The sequence below is a fragment of the Aquarana catesbeiana genome, linkage group LG04 (assembly GCF_042186555.1).
Source record: "Aquarana catesbeiana isolate 2022-GZ linkage group LG04, ASM4218655v1, whole genome shotgun sequence".
NCBI classification, from domain to species: domain Eukaryota; kingdom Metazoa; phylum Chordata; class Amphibia; order Anura; family Ranidae; genus Aquarana; species Aquarana catesbeiana.
Window position 1 is genome coordinate 648,038,977 of NC_133327.1, and position 12,255 is coordinate 648,051,231.

The window sequence follows — 12,255 nt, forward strand, 5'->3', positions numbered from 1 at the left end:
GTGCGGGTACAGCGTGGCTCTGGTGGTGCGGGTACAGCGTGGCTCTCTGGTGGTGCGGGTACAGCGTGGCTCTCTGGTGGTGCGGGTACAGCGTGGCAGAGCCACGCTGTACCCGCACCACCAGAGAGCCACGCTGTACCCACACCACTAGAGAGCCATGCTGTACCCGCACCACCAGAGAGCCACGCTGTACCCGCACCACCAGAGAGACGCTGTACCCGCACCACCAGAGGGCCACGCTGTACCCGCACCACCAGAGCCACACTGTACCCGCACCACCAGAGAGCCACGCTGTACCCACACCACCAGAGAGCCACGCTGTACCCGCACCACCAGAGCCACGCTGTACCCGCACCACCAGAGACACCCTGTACCCGCACCACCAGAGGGCCACGCTGTACCCGCACCACCAGAGCCACGCTGTACCCACACCACCAGAGAGCCACGCTGTAACCGCACCACCAGAGAGCCACGCTGTACCCGCACCACCAGAGAGCCACGCTGTACCCACACCACTAGAGAGCCATGCTGTACCCGCACCACCAGAGAGCCACGCTGTACCCGCACCACCAGAGAGACGCTGTACCCGCACCACCAGAGGGCCACGCTGTACCCGCACCACCAGAGCCACACTGTACCCGCACCACCAGAGAGCCACGCTGTACCCACACCACCAGAGAGCCACGCTGTACCCGCACCACCAGAGCCACGCTGTACCCGCACCACCAGAGACACCCTGTACCCGCACCACCAGAGGGCCACGCTGTACCCGCACCACCAGAGCCACGCTGTACCCACACCACCAGAGAGCCACGCTGTAACCGCACCACCAGAGAGCCACGCTGTACCCGCACCACCAGAGAGCCACGCTGTACCCACACCACTAGAGAGCCATGCTGTACCCGCACCACCAGAGAGCCACGCTGTACCCGCACCACCAGAGAGACGCTGTACCCGCACCACCAGAGGGCCACGCTGTACCCGCACCACCAGAGCCACACTGTACCCGCACCACCAGAGAGCCACGCTGTACCCACACCACCAGAGAGCCACGCTGTACCCGCACCACCAGAGCCACGCTGTACCCGCACCACCAGAGACACCCTGTACCCGCACCACCAGAGGGCCACGCTGTACCCGCACCACCAGAGCCACGCTGTACCCACACCACCAGAGAGCCACGCTGTAACCGCACCACCAGAGAGCCACGCTGTACCCGCACCACCAGAGAGCCACGCTGTACCCACACCACTAGAGAGCCACGCTGTACCCGCACCACCAGAGCCACGCTGTACCCGCACCACCAGAGACACCCTGTACCCGCACCACCAGAGGGCCACGCTGTACCCGCACCACCAGAGCCACGCTGTACCCACACCACCAGAGAGCCACGCTGTAACCGCACCACCAGAGAGCCACGCTGTACCCGCACCACCAGAGAGCCACGCTGTACCCACACCACTAGAGAGCCATGCTGTACCCGCACCACCAGAGAGCCACGCTGTACCCGCACCACCAGAGAGACGCTGTACCCGCACCACCAGAGGGCCACGCTGTACCCGCACCACCAGAGCCACACTGTACCCGCACCACCAGAGAGCCACGCTGTACCCACACCACCAGAGAGCCACGCTGTACCCGCACCACCAGAGCCACGCTGTACCCGCACCACCAGAGACACCCTGTACCCGCACCACCAGAGGGCCACGCTGTACCCGCACCACCAGAGCCACGCTGTACCCACACCACCAGAGAGCCACGCTGTAACCGCACCACCAGAGAGCCACGCTGTACCCGCACCACCAGAGAGCCACGCTGTACCCGCACCACCAGAGACACGCTGTACCCGCACCACCAGAGGGCCACGCTGTACCCGCACCACCAGAGCCACGCTGTACCCACACCACCAGAGAGCCACGCTGTACCCACACCACCAGAGAGCCACGCTGTACCCGCACCACCATAGCCACGCTGTACCCACACCACCAGAGAGCCACGCTGTAACCGCACCACCAGAGAGCCACGCTGTACCCGCACCACCAGAGAGCCACGCTGTACCCGCACCACCAGAGACACGCTGTACCCGCACCACCAGAGGGCCACGCTGTACCCGCACCACCAGAGCCACGCTGTACCCACACCACCAGAGAGCCACGCTGTACCCACACCACCAGAGAGCCACGCTGTACCCGCACCACCATAGCCACGCTGTACCCGCACCACCAGAGACACCCTGTACCCGCACCACCAGAGGGCCACGCTGTACCCGCACCACCAGAGCCACGCTGTACCCGCACCACCAGAGAGCCACACTGTACCCGCACCACCAGAGAGCCACGCTGTACCCGCACCACCAGAGAGCCACACTGTACCCGCACCACCAGAGAGCCACGCTGTACCCGCACCACCAGAGAGCCACGCTGTACCCGCACCACCAGAGAGCCACGTTGTACCCGCACCACCAGAGAGCCACGTTGTACCTGCACCACCAGAGAGCCACGCTGTACCCGCACCACCAGAGGGCCACGCTGTACCCGCACCACCAGAGAGCCACGCTGTACCCGCACCACCAGAGAGCCACGCTGTACCCACACCACCAGAGAGCCACGCTGTACCTGCACCACCAGAGAGCCAGCCACACTGTTCCCGCACCACCAAAGAGAGAGCCACGCTGTACCCGCACCACCAGAGGGGGAGAAAGATAAAGCCGCTGCCAGGGTACAGACCTGCTACACTACTGACCAGAGTCTGCCTGGGCAACCTAGAGTGAGCGAACATCCAGCTGGAGGGATCACTGTTGCGATTTCATTGGGTCTGGTAATAGAGCCTGTTGGCCATTATCCATTACTGTTCCCAGGGACTGAGCCATTAGGAAGTGCCTAACCTGATATCCTCTAGGCCTTGTTGACCGCCACAATGAGCTCCAACGCTGGGCCTCCAGTCCAAAAATTAAGGGGAGGGACACAATTTTTACAGCTCCAGGTGACACCAAACCTAGTGACGCCACTGTCCCAGAGCCCACAACAAGTTCTGGCACTGAGCTTCGGTAACTGGCAGCCAGAGTACGCTAGCGTGGGCACCCAGGACATCTGCCACCTGGGGTCCCACAAGCGGCGATCGGCTTTCCGTAGCAGCCGCCACCTCTCTCCCCACTGTCAGCCACACACACTCCTCGGCTCCTCCTCCTTCTCGGCTCTAATGTTCTAGTGTACACAGCCAGGAGGAAAAGGAGCCACAGAGGAGGGACACGACTTCAGTGCAAGAGCCGCGCTGCTGGTCTGAGGTCTGTGTATAGTTTACAGTGGAGGGGGACACAGTAACCGGGAAGGGGGGCAGATAACAGATGCACACATGGATGAGGGGAAGGGGGGTAAGGGGATATGTGCTGGGTGCTTTGGGAGGGGAGAGGATATGTGCTAGTGGGGGGGGTCTGATCCTCCCCTCCCAAAGCAACTAGCACATATCCCCTTACCCCCCAAATGAAAAGATGCCGCATGCCTCTCTGTCCTCTTCCCGCGGCGTCCCTCTGTCCTCCTCCAATGAAGATGACAGGGCGGATCTTTAAAAGAAAGGGGTGTGGCCTTGACAGGAAGGGGTGGGGCATATTTAAATTAGGGGGTGCGCAAGCTCAGTCAGGCCTAGGGCAGCACAAAACCTAAATACACCACTGGTGTTAATGTATCACCCTGTCACCCCTATTGGGGTTCTTGAGACATTTTTATACACAAGTCCCCTGCTTGAGTGAGGAAGGAAATTATAGCCGCTATGAGTCTGAAAGCTCTAAAGGATAACTGCTGCAACAGTAAGGTGGTACAGATATCATACATCACCCTAGGGACGTCAAAACATCTTACACAGAAATTCTGCTAGCATCCTGCATCTCTTCTGTGTCTCAATGCTTTGATATGCATACTGCCCGAAGCTGATTAGGACTAAACAAGGAAAGGTGTTCCTCCCTGGGGATTTTCCAGGTATCTGGTGGGAGTTTCTTCGGAACGGTGAAGGAGTGGAGGATATTGATTGACCAATATATGGTGCGTGGTTGTATACAAGCTCATGTGGCCTCCTATAATCTACAGCAGTAGTCTCCAAACTGTGGCCTGGTGTGGTCAGATGTGGTCCTTGCTTGCCTTTATCTGGCCCTTGGGGCACTATTCCTCTTAGTGATGCTAACGCCAGGACACTATTCTTGCCACTGACACCAATGATGGGGCACTATTCCTTCTCCTGTTACCAACAATGGGGCACTATTCTTCTCACTGACACCAATAGCAGGACACTATTCTTCCCACTGACCCCAATGATGGGGGCGCTATTCCTTCCACTGATACTAACAATGGGGCACTGTCCCTCCCATGAATCCCAATGGTGGGGCATTGTTTACTCCCATTGATGTCAGGACATTTTTTACTATCACTGGCCACCAACTGGCCCTTTGTTTAAAAGTTTGGAGACCCCTGATCTAGAGGTCTGGATCCAGGTGAGCATATTATTACACATAGTATAGGGACAAGGTGTTAGATTTTGACCACCACATTTGGAGCATCAAAGATATTGTGTGGATATTAATTATAATATTAAAGTCTTGTTTTTTTTTTTTTGTTAAAAAGTAACAAACATGTTATACTTACCTCCTCTGTGCAGCTGGTTTTGCACAGGGCAGTCCAGATCCTCCTCTTCTTGGGTCCCTCACCGGCGCTCCTTGCCCCTCCCTCTTGTCGCGTGCCCCCACAGCAAGCAGCTTGCTATGGGGGCAGCCAAGCCGCTGCTCTGTGTGTCCAGTCAGACATGGAGCCGTGGCTCAGCCTTGCTTGGCTCACTGGCTTTGATTAACTCTTAATCACTGTCTCACTGGCTTTGATTAATTTAATTGGCTCACTGGCTTTGATTAACAGCAGTGGGAGCCAATGGCGCCCACTGCTGTGTCTCAGTCAATCTGAAGAGGGTGTCCCAGGCAGCCAATGCTCTCGAGAAAGATCGCTGGATTGAGATGGGACTGGTAAGTATTAGGGGGCTGCTGCACACTGAAGGTTTTTTATCCTAATACATAGAATGCATTAAGATAAAACCGCCTGCCTCTAGAACCACTTTAAACATCATGTTTTGAGCACTGAAGGCAATGTGTGGATATTAATAATGCACTTTTGGAAGAATTCTTTTGAAACCATACACAGAAACTTCTGCTTGATTTTTATTTGGTTGATCACTTCTGTTTTTGTGTGGGGGACACGTTTTGCTTGGTTTGTGTTAGCGGCACACATTATTCTGCATAGAGAATAATTTCCACAGAGAGCTGCACATGTTTTATTTATTCATTTATAGTTATGGACTGTTTTGCGTTTGTTTGTTGGAGAAAGTGGTTTTGTTTGGTGATTTTTTTGAAAGTACAATAAAGACGGTTTACTTTTACAAACCATTGTTTGATGATCCCAGGCTCCCCATATGACATTATATACACATATTTTTGATCAATTGCGAAGAACTTATAGTGCAGAGCTCCACAATTATAAATGAGAAAAAAATAACTTACAAATAAATTATTGTTAACTGCAAATAATTGTATTCAAATAAATGATAAATGCATAAAAATAAATAACATATAATTACGCTCAAGTAAAACAATAAGTGTAAACAATGTAAATAAAGCTCTATATACCATGTTGTAGCAAAGAGGGAAAATGGGTGCTGGGACATGTTATAATTTGACCTGTACCAACACTCTAATAATATGTTTGCATTTTTTGATATGATGTATAATTTTGTTTGTTTTTGTTATAGATCTGTTTTTAAATTGTTTGATTCATCAATCCCAATGTGCTTAACTCTACTGTTCCTGACGAAGTGGATGATCCGGGAAACGCGTTGACCCTTCTAGCAGACCTGAGGCACAGACTTGTTTGTAATGTATTATATTGATAGCAGCATATGCTTTGTATATTGTGTAAAATAAAGACAAAATACTTTTTGACATATTGTATGTTATTGGTATCTGTTTCTATGTTATTGTGCACATGGGGGAATATCTTAAGTCCCAACACCTATTCTCCCTCTTTGCTACAATATACAGGATGATACCCCTGTGTTCACATATAGTTACACTCCTTCCCACAAACATAAATTCCTCGCATATATACAATGTTGCGTTGTGATATTTTTAGTCCTTTGATGCATATCACACCAGGACAATGTGTGTATTAAATGTCACACAAAAAAGTGCCACAATGTTCATAATTTAAAATTGCACATTAATAACGTTGTACGTGCATCATGGTCTCGTCTCGACCTCAACCGCTACATTGTTATCCTCCATCTTCACCAAATATGTGAAATGGCGGCTGGTGCAAACTAACAACACCCCCCCCCCCATGCGGGAGACAGTTGGCAGATGGGAAGGCGACTCCCTGGCCAATCAGGTCTTAGGACCAGCTTCCTGATTGGCCTGGAGGAGAATCAGGAAAACAATAGCAAATATTATTTCGCTTTTAATCATGTGCTTAAAAAAAACAAACAATGGAATCCATGCATCTGGATGTAGATTAGGGGCCAGGCGCATGGATTAGGGGGGCGGCGCCCCTGCGCCCTGTATGGACGGGCCGCCACTGGTGCAAAGTTGGATGCTTACTAGACATGTGCACAGCCAAAAAAGTGTTCATTTTCGTTTCATTAGTTTATTATTTTTTTCATTTTTCGGGTCATTCGTTATGATCGCGATTCGTAAATTCGTTCATTCGTAAATTCGTAAATGTGTTCATTCGTACATTCGTAAATTCGAACATTCGTTCATTCGTACATTCGTTCATTCGTACATTCGGTCATTTTTACATTTGTACACTCGTAAATTCGTACATTCGTAAAATCATACATTTGTAAATTAGAAAATTCAGAAATTTGTAAATTCGAAGTTTGTAAATCCAAAAACCCGAAAATTCAAAAATCTGAAATACTAACTATTAAATTATAGGTATTGGAATTTCCTTTCAAATTTGACTGTCAGTGAACGTAACAAATACGAATTTATCCGAAGTTACGAATTATCCAAAACGAATGCTGCATCTAAACATATGGAACGGAACAAATTAACAATAAATAATAATAATAAAACGTTGTTATTATTATTATTGTTATTTATTATTATTAATTCATTACGTTCCATTTGTTTGAATACGGCATTCGCTTTTTCGGATCATTCATAACTTTGGATAAATTTGTATGTGTTACGTTCACTAACAGCCAAATTTGAAAGGAAATTACAATACCTATAATTTAAAAGTTACTAGTAATTACTAATAGTTAAGTTATTATTAGTTAACTATTATTTCAGATTTCCAAATTTTCGAATATACAAATTTTACGAATTCACTAATTTACTAATGTACGAATGTACGAATGTACATTTTGTAAATTGCGAATGTACGAATGTCCGAATTTACAAATGTCCAATTTTATTGAATTTACGAATATTCGGAAAAAATTCGTTAAACGGGTTTTCGTTAATTCGGATATTCCCGAATTAACGAATTTGTCGAAATTCGTTAAAAAACGAATTCAGAATGAAACGAATTCAGAATGAAAGCCTAATGCTTACCCTCTCTGGTAGACCTCTTAAACTATGGGAGGTCAAATATAGCCTGATCAGAACAATATCACTTTCCAGCAATGGAACTGCCTTGTTAAAGAGCCAAACAACCATCTGGTCATAGGCGTCGCCAGGGGGTGGCTATCGAGGCTGGAGCCCTGAATCTGGAGCCAATAGCCCCGAGTCTCTTGTATCCCTGCCTAGCCAGTGGGTTGCGGCTGCGGCTGAAGCGGGCAGGTGGCATTAGTGGAGGAGGAGAGAGCCAAGCGGGCAGACGAGCAGGGATCACATCATATCTCTCCGCTCGCTCCACGTCACCACTCTTCCTCCCTCACAGCCGGGCCACTTCAATGTGGGAGCGATGTGCAACGGGGAGCAGAGAGATGACATCATCTCTCACTGCCCACCACACATTAGCGCTCTTTCACCCTCACAGCGCGGGCCTCTTAAATGTCAGAGGTGCGGCCGGGAGCAGAGAGATTACATCATCTCTCGCTCCCCACTCCCATCTCTGCTCTCCTGCCCTCACTAAATGGACCAGTGCTGTCAGCCTACCACCAATGAAGCGACAATGCACATTTGGTGGCACTGGCTGGCATGGCAAGTGACAATCCACATCAGTTGGCAAGTGACAACCCACATCTAGTGGCAGGTGACGTGGCAAGTGACAACCCACATCTAGTGGCAGGTGACATGGCAAGTGACAATATGTTAATGGTGGCAGGTGACGTGGCAAGTAACAGTCTGCAAATGGTGGCAGGTGACGTGCCAAGTGACAAACCGCATCAGGTGGCAGGTGACGTGGCAAGTGACAATCTGCCAATGGTGACAAGTGACAATCTGCAAATGGTGGCAAGTGACGTGGTAAGTGACAATCTGCAAATGGTGGCAAGTGACGTGGCAAGTGACAATCTGCAAATGGTGGCATGTGACGTGACAAGGCAAGTGACAATCTGCAAATGGTGGCAGGTGACGTGACAAGTGACAATCTGCAAATGGTGGCAGGTGACATGGCAATCTGCAAATGGTGGCAAGTGATGCGGCAAGTGACAATCCACATCTAGTGGCAGGTGACGGTGGCAAGTTAAAAAGCTGCATCTGGTGACAGGCAAGTGACATGATGCATCTGGTGGCAGGAGATGTGGCAAGTCACACACTGATTCTGCATTATGGTGAGTTGAACCACTTCATTATATATTAGAATGTAACAATAGAAACAATGCGCTTCAACCACCCTGACACCATATCAACCATGGTGCCATGATTATTGAAATGTGAACACCAGCCTCTGGTCAAATCTCCTCTTCCACTATATCACCATCTCTTTGATGTTCGGAATTAGAATATAAACATAAAAAAAGGGAGAAACGAATACGCTCTGTTTAAAGCATTTGTAAGCTCAAATATTTTTTTTTTTTAAAATAACAAACATGTGTAGCACCCTGGTGTTTAGGCAGGGTTGCGCACAAATTTAGCTTGCCGAATAGTACATGTTCTGAGCAATTGTTAGACGATCCACTGATCCCTCTCTAATTCTGGAGTTGCTGCACCTTTTCTCTTCTGTCACTGGGTGCCACTGTTGCTGGTGACATTAGATTGACAAGGGCATAGCAAGGTCAGATTATGAATGAATGGGGTGTCTCAGCCAATAGGCAGGGGTTTCCTTGGCCTGCTGGGAGAGCCTATTTATTTGGGTGGAGTTAGGTGATCGGTGTTCTGTGCCACCTGGATGGCTGTCTGGATGGACGTGTGTTATGTCGTCCTGAGTTGCTAAGCCAGAAGCCTGCGGCCTATCCTGGGGTCACTTGGCTGCTAGGCTGCCTGAGGCCTATCCAGGAGAAGGAGTTACAGAGGTTCAGCCAGATGGGGAACCAGTCGAGGTCAGAGGTAAAGGGGAAGCAGCTGCTACTAAGGGACCATCCACCTTATTACCAGGGACTACTGTAAGTAAGCCTGAAGAAGTACCAGAGCAGTCAGTCTTCTCATCAGCCGGGGACGGTGAAGAAGTGAGAAAGCTTCAGCAAGTGCCAAGCCAGGGGGACAGCAGAACTTGACTGGTCTGCACCTGAACTCGATAGAACACCTTTGGGATGAATTCGAGTGGAGACGGCGAGTCAGGCTTCTCGTCCACATCAGTGCCTGACCTCACAAATGTGCTTCTAGAAGAATGGTCAAACATTCCCATAAACACACTCCTAAACCTTGTGGACAGCCTTCCCAGAAGAGTTGAAGCTGTTATAACTGCAAAGGGCGGGTCAACTCAATATTGAACCCTACAGACTAATGCCCCGTACACACGGTCGGATTTTCCGACGGAAAATGTGTGATAGGACCTTGTTGTCGGAAATTCCGAATGTGTGTAGGCTCCATCACACATTTTCCATCGGATTTTCCGACACACAAAGTTTGAGAGCAGGATATAAAATTTTCCGTCAACAAAATCCGTTGTCGGGATTTCCGATCGTGTGTACACAAATCCGACGGACAAAGTGCCACGCATGCTCAGAATAAATAAAGAGATGAAAGCAATTGGCTACTGGCCCGTTTATAGTCCCGACGTACGTGTTTTACGTTACCGCGTTCAGAATAATCGGATTTTCCGACAACTTTGTGTGACCGTGTGTATGCAAGACAAGTTTGAGCCAACATCCTTCGGAAAAAATCCTAGGATTTTGTTGTCGGAATGTCCGATCAATGTCCGACCGTGTGTACGGGGCATAAGAGTGGGATGCCATTAAAGGTTATGTGCGTGTAAAGGCAGATATCCCAATACTTTTGGTAATATAGTGTAAGTATAAAGGCGGGTCCCGCTGTCAGTACACAGTGTCCTGGCATTAGCCAAAGGGGTGGATGGAGGAATCTGCTTGGCTGAAAAAAAAAGAAAGACCTGTCTGTGGCCAGATTAACTACTACTAGATATGTCTTTACACCATTTGCTCGTAAATACAAATATGTATCTTTTCCAAACTGAAAAGTAATATAATTAAAGAATTCTTCTGAAGCTGAACGCAGGGCACAAACACACATCTGCTGAGCTTAATGCGTGTGATGTATTATTGCAATGACTTCTTTTAATCTGGGATCTAAGATTCTGGAAGGTGTCAACGCCTGCAGATATGTAACCTCTGAATAAAGCAGCACCGCAGGCAAGACCAGATGGCTGCCACTTGTATGTTCTCTGAGGAGTATATAGGAATGAATCATGTATACATTACAATGAAGTAGCTTTGCCAAATGGTCAAATAAGTCATTAAAATAATTTTTTAGGTGAAACCTGTGAAAATGTTTTAAGAATTTGCAGGCAACCAATATGTAGTGTAAATATCACAAAAAGCTCACAGTTTGCTCTTATTATTATTAATGTTAGTGTATCTATAGAGAAAAATCATTTTTTTCTTAAAGTTTTGGATAGCGGATGAAGGATAGAAGCTCTGTTGTGTTTTTATTGTTGTCTTTATGACCATTATCCCTGAGGCAGAAAGTGAAAGGAAGTCCAAAACATTACAGTTGTCGCCAGATCAAAGTGATCAAAGGGTTAACTGTGTGCCTAGCTAGTGTTACTGTGTACTATGGGAGGTGCTTTTACTAGGGGAAGGCAGGGATCTATGTCCCTGCTTTGCAGGAACACAGAATCCATGCCTTCCCTACTGACAGAATGGCAATCTGCCTTGTTTACATAGGCAGACTGCTGTTCTGCCTGTGTAACGAATGACTGGTGGGTGCCGGAGGACATCAAGTCTGTGGTACCCCCTGATCAGCTGTGTATAATCACAGCGCGAGCAAGGCGCCCGCAGTGCGCAAGCACACCCCCTACCCAGGAGAGCCGGATCACACATATGTAAATATTAATCTGATCTGGTGCACAGCTGCCATTCAGTAGCAGTAAAAAAGCTATGGGGTGGACAGCAAGTGGTTAACCATTGCCAACACTATCCAAAATACAAAAAAATACTGCTATACTATACACACATCGAAAATAAATATGTAGGAGGCCTTTATAATAGGCCAATTGTCTGACTTTTTTGGGCTTTGGTAAATTCCTAATCAGTGGCCAAGAACAAGGACAATTCAGATTTCAGGTAATGACATGAAAATCAATGAAGCATGTGGACCAGCCTGAAAGCCAGGCAACTAGCATTTTCGGAAGGAGAGTTTAGCAAAGGATAGCCTACATATTTCTTTTGTTATGGGTTTCCTTTAAAGAGTTCTACCATTCTCTGCACTTTCTTTTGGGTACATACACTTGAAAGCTTATCTGCACTCGTAATACATATATATATCTAGATCTAATTGATTATTATTTTGTCTATTATTAAAAAAAAATGTACCCACTACTAAAATTTTATATGGTGATGTATCCCCCCAATATTACCTTTCAGGCACCAGCTATATATCAGCATTTTTTTCTTTGTGAGTGTCTTTAAGATCTGGTTCCCATCTGTGCGGTGCGCTTTAAGTGCACTTTACATGTGATTTAAGTGTGTTATCATTGAACTCTACATAACTTGTATGTATGCAAAGAACTGAGGTCATGGGACTTTGTGTGAGGTCAGACACTAATAAAGTAATGGTACAAAAAAAAAATATATGAAATAGAAATTGATTCATTATACAAACAGAATAAAAAATGTTCTCCAAATACATGATGCAATTATTGAAACAAATTCCATAGGAAACCG